This window comes from Gavialis gangeticus, unplaced genomic scaffold, assembly GCF_001723915.1.
Source record: "Gavialis gangeticus isolate Ggan-Ray unplaced genomic scaffold, GavGan_comp1, whole genome shotgun sequence".
Classification (NCBI taxonomy): Eukaryota; Metazoa; Chordata; order Crocodylia; family Gavialidae; genus Gavialis; species Gavialis gangeticus.
The window spans coordinates 14,208,264-14,214,112 of NW_017729030.1; positions in this window are offsets into that span (position 1 = coordinate 14,208,264).

Consider the following 5,849-nt stretch of genomic DNA (forward strand, 5'->3'; position numbering starts at 1 on the left):
CTTGCTGAAATCACTGAACTTTAAGAAAATGTGGATACTTGTTTACAGTATTCCTGCTCTAAACCCTGGACTCTGCAAATTGCCCACACTGCCTGTTATGCTGACAGTTTCCAAAATCTAAGATTCTGGCCAGTTAATACCCTGGCACACTAAGCCCTCAAGGGAGCCATGCACTCCTGCTTTGCTTCTGCACCTCTGTTTATATACCAAGGCCCAATTAACACAACCAACTTTTTCACCCTTAAGTTTATATCCTGTGAGACATCTTTAGAACAAGGACTTAAACTGGGAAGTTACTTTTGTATTCTTAAGGGTTTGTACATGCATGGGAATTATTCTAGAGTGCTAAACTGTGGAAAGCCAGCCTGACCCCCAATTAAGAGTATTCACATGGGGAGCTAGTCTGAAATAGCTATTCCAGTCAATTTCCCAGGGAAACAAGCTCTTATTCTCCATTGCCAGGAAGCTCATACAGACATTCAGTTTCTCCTTGAAGAGTGTACACATGTTCAGGCTTTTTCTCCTAGAGTAAAAATGGCCACTCCAGGAGAAAAATAACCTGGGAACAACCAGGGTTAAATCACTCCCAGGAGAGCAATTGTCAGTATATGTTGTGGCTTCTCTTAAAAGAGAATGTAGTTCTCCAGCATTCCCATCCCACCTGCCCTCCCGCAAGGAGACAGTGGATACATCTACACAAGATGCTTTACTGCTTATTAGATTAATCTGCCTTACAAAATTCTACTGCTTCTTGATAATGCTCCAGGACACCCTCCAAGCCTTGGTGACCTCAGTGAGAACATTTGGTGCTGTTTTTGGTACCAAACACAATGTCATTTATCTAGCCCATGGATCAGGGTGTTATTTGAGCTTTCAAGAGCTATTATCTATGGAGAACCTTCAAGAAGCTTATCAGTGAGACAGAGTCAAAAGAAAAGGCAAACGTCAAAGAATTTTGGAAGGCTTTTAACATCAAGATGGCCACAGACACCATCAGAGATGCCTGGAATGATGTTACACAGCTGTGGCTTAATGGTTAGTGTCTGGAAAAACATCTGGCCTGCTGTTATGAATGATTTCCGAGGCCTTGCTGCTGACAAATTTATCAGTAATGCAAGGCATTAGATTGTCGAGCTGGCTAAGAGTGTGGGCTTTGAGCAGGTTGATGAGGAAAATGTGGCTAAACTGCTCAATTCCCATAGGGAGGATCTTCTTGAGGATCTTCTTGAGCTGGACAGGGAGCACCATGAAGAGGAAGAGCCCATGGAAGAAAATGAAAGGCCCTCCCCCCGAGTTCTCACAATGAAAGGCATGGCTGATGCATTCAAAATTCTGGATGGTTACCTAGCCTTCTTTGATGAAAACAATCCCAATTGTGAAAGAAGTGCTAAGGTTGCCAGGTTGATGAAGGAAGCCAAAGCCTGCTACACGGAGCTTTACAGGGAGAAGCGGTGCTGCTCAGTGCAGTGCAAACAAGTTCTTCAGGAAGTGGGACAGCACTATCTTGACTCAATCAACCGACTCTTAGCCCTCCACTTCTTGGGGAGAGCCAGCCAATTCTAGGGGACAGATATCACTGCCATCTTTTGATGTGTGTCGACCTGGATGAAGACTTGATGGATGGATTGAAGATTGTTGCATGTCCATTTTGTATTTTTTTAATTATTTTACTTACAATGTAAATGAATAAATATGTTTACAATATGTTTCTGTAATGTAATAAAGTATTGGTTGAAAAAGGTTGCATTTGGTGCCTTTGGTGTCATAAATGTGAGATCCAAGGAATGCAACCGCTCACTCTTCTATTATTTCCTATGGGAAAATTCACCTAAAGTTGAGTGAATTCATGATACGCGAAGTTTCTCAGGAATGCAATGCACGCGTAAGTTGGGGTTCTACTGTACCTGTAGATACAGGTACTCAAAATCAACGCATTAAACTAATGCACTGAAGCTGAACAAATTGCTCCTGGTCAGCCTAGGCAGTGGTGGGCCACAGGGGGTAGGGAGATCTGTCCTGGCTCAGTGGGATGCTGCCTCCCAGCCATGTGGCAATGCCAATCCCAATCTCCACAGGGCAGAGAGAGCTGTCCCAGCTACAGGGCAGCTGTTGCCCAGCCATGTGCAGGCCCTGATCTCCATGTGGCTGGGAGGCAGCTGGGACAGCTCTCTGTGAAGATTGGGATGGGTCCTGATTTCCATATGGCTGGGAGGCAGCTACCCAGCGACTGGGACATTTCTCCCCATTCCTCGTGGAGATTGGGACCAGCCCCTGTGCCCTCTGCCAGCCCAGGGCTGGCACCTGAGGAAGCCTGAAGCTCCCCCTGTCTGTTGCAAGGGGCAGAGCAGGGCAGAAGCAGCCCTGAATGGAACTGCTTCTGTTGGGAGAAAAATCAGGCGTATGAATTGTATGTGCAGATGCACCCAGTGTGTCTCTTGCTAGACTCTGCTGATCCAACAGGGAGCAGAACACAGCTCCTTAAAAATCCCCACAGCTCCCCCATGCACTGGTGGCATCTGTTGCCAGGTAGATGGAGCCTGCAGAGATTTGTGCACAGCCTGCCCCCAACTCCATAGTGTCAGCATTGCAAGCTCTCCACTCTACAGGACATCAACAAATGAATGTCTGTACATGCAGCTCTGGGTAAATGTTTCTACCAGAAGAACAAACCTGGAAAAAATCTCTCCAATTATTTAAATGTATGTAGCCTAAACCAGTTCACAATCCTAATCCAGCCTAATCCAGTTCACAAATTACACGGCCTTCTGATGATACTCCATGTGCAGGATCTAGGGAAGGTAGTCTATTGCCATCTATTCCCCTTGCTCAGCTTTCTCAGTGAGTACAAGACTGTTTACACAAACTTTAAGCAGTAGTCAAGACTCTAAAGCGTTGTGTCTGAGGCTAGAACCAGTTGGTGTCTTTGTGCACTAAAATTGCTACCAAACTGACATTGATTTAAAGGGAATCAGTTCCAATGAAACTTTTATTAGTGAAAAGCCATGAATGTATATAGAGAGCCTGAGCATACAGTGTTGCATCTGACTTTTTCTTTCCCTCACACTGTCACCTTTTTAAACTGGTGCCTTACTCAGTTTGTGACAAGCCATCTTCCTATGATAATATCCTGAGATGCAGTCATTCCTACCAAGTTTACCAGAAGAATGAATAACATTTTGCCTAATTCACTATTAATGGAGCAAAGCCTTTCCTTTCTGTGCACACAACCAGATATCATCCTTTCCTATTGCACAGAAGGTAACTGGAACTAACACACCTGTAGGTAAGCCACATCCATACCAACATGCACTTTGTCCTACATACAATAATTTAGCAGGCAACGTAATGGATGAGAAGCAGACTCTCTCTCCCTTACACTATTAAGGAAGTGTAACCTGAGCTGTCTTGCCAGCACTTATTTTTTCATGATTATGTTCAGATCTCTTGCCTTTTACAGGCTATGCCCCATAAGCTGGCTAACAAAAAAGAAAGGCCGAATTTAGTCCAAAATGTAGGAAAAATTAGTAAGATAACAGAGCACAATAAATACAAGTATCAGACAATACTGCCAGTAGCTCCAACCTTTTCAAAAGCGCCTAAGCAATTTGGAAGTACAAGTCCAAACCTGGACTTTAAGGAGGTGTTTCTTTGATGTTGGTGGTTTTAGTTCTAGTACTGAATCATCAGAAGAATAAGAACAGTAGCATTATTTCCAATCTGCTCAAAACAAGAAGGGGTAATCTTATAAGACTCTGTTCTTGTGAGATTTCCAAACCAGACTGTTTTCAGTTAAGGTTCTGAATTCTGGAAACTTTGTTGAAGCAAACACATCCTTTCAAATGCATTACAGTGTATTTAAGTATATTGCCTCCCTCCTTCTTGCAAGGACTTTGTTACTTGTATCACCCAAAACTATAATGTACCTAGCCCCACCAAACTGTGTGACAGTGAAATACGTTGCCTATAGGGGAAAAAACAGTAAAATATACAACATATGCAATTTGACTGTTGCCACTTGAATAATACGATGATGCTATTTGAACTTTTTAGACACAGGAGTAGACACATGAGTTTCATTGTTGTAAGGTCTAAGCTACCTGTAAAATTATCATAAAGTCTATCTAAAATGTCATCAAATCAAAAGGCTTGTTATTTTATATAAATAAAACCTAGTGCGTTGTAGACATCTAAAGCCAAATTAATCCTCTAGTAAAAAGAAACACAATTCCCCTGACTTTAAGGAAACCATGCCTGCTTTGTGTCTGTATTGAATTGGCCAGCATCTCTTGATGCTCAAGTTTTACAGCTATATCATAACTAATGAGGTTACCAGGGCATAGCCTGTAAAAGGCAAGAGATCCGAACATAATCATAAAAAATAAAGGCTGGCAAGACAGCTGTGGTTTATCAAGAATACTCTCTTGATTAATATGTAATTTAAATTGATTTGATAGAAAGCTGCTTGTCTTACTGACTAGAGTTAATTATGATACGCCAAAACTATTCCTAATATTATGAGCACAAATAGATGTTCATTGAACTCATTTGCATGCTTTGCAACATGCAACACTGGAACAAGCAGAGATGGCACCACAGAGCTGAAAACTAGGAAAACTTCACAGTGAACTCTTTATGGCTGGTCTTATTCAGAAGTTTTATTCCCTGCAGTCCTATCATAACATCAAGAGGTTAACTAGTCCAATGCCCAGCTCATAACAGAATCCTCCCATCTAAACTATTCCAAACACGTGTTTACCTCACCTGCTCCTAGAAATTTCTAAGGAAGGAGATTCCACAACCTCTCAAGGCAATGTCTTCCATTGCTTAACTACTGTCACAGTGAGAGAGCTTCTTAATATCCAAGCTAAATTTCCTCCGAGAAGTTTGAGACCATTGTTCCTACTAGGCCTGTGCGAAGCAGCAAGTATTCGCTTTGGATTTGGATTGGGCTGATTCAGAGAAAAGTGTTTCTATTTGGAAATTTGAATCACTGTCCTGATTCGATTCAACCAAATGAGATCCAAAAGATTTGGCACCGCCTCAGAGATTTGGCCAGAAACTAAACGGGCAGCTGACACAACTGCCTCCAGCTGGCAAGTCTGTTGGGGTTGAGGGTGGGAGGAGGAAAGGGGCATGGGGGAGGGAGGGATTGGGGCTGGGACAAGCTGCCCAGCTGAGGAGGGGGGGCACATTACTAGGGGAGGGTGGCAGAGGGGTGCAGGATGCAGGCACGGCAGCACTGAGAGTGGGGGCTCTGCCCTGCTGCTGCTTGCCCAGCTGGCATGGGGGAAGTGGGGGTACAATGCAGGCGTGGCTCATTCCGGGCAGAAGGAGGCAAGCAGCAGCAGGGCATAGCCCCTACTGCCAGCGCTGCCACACCTGCATCCCGTGCCCTGCCATGCCGGCTGGCAAGCACGACAGGCCAGAGTCTGCCTCCCAGCGCTAATGTAGGCACAGCAGCACTGGGAGTGGGGGCTCTCTCCTGCTGCTGTGTGCCCCCTTCTGCCCGAAGCGAGTCACACCTGCATTGCGCCCTTCCCCCCACCCCAGTTGGGCAAGTGGCAGCAGGGCCAAGCCCCCACTCCCAAGGCTGCCATGCCCGCATCAGTGCTGGGAGTGGGGACTCTGTGCTGTTGCTGCTTGCCAGCTGGTGGAGGCAGGGCCGGGGCAGCACCACTGGGAGTGGAAGCTATGCTCTGCTGCCACTTGCCCCTGTCTGCCCAAAGCAAGCTGCGCCCACATCCTGCCCCCACCCGTCCCAGCTGGGCAAGCGGCAGCAGAGTGGAGCCCCTCCCAGCGCTGCCACGCCTGGATCCCATGACCCCCCGCCTCCCGCCCCAGCTGGTCAG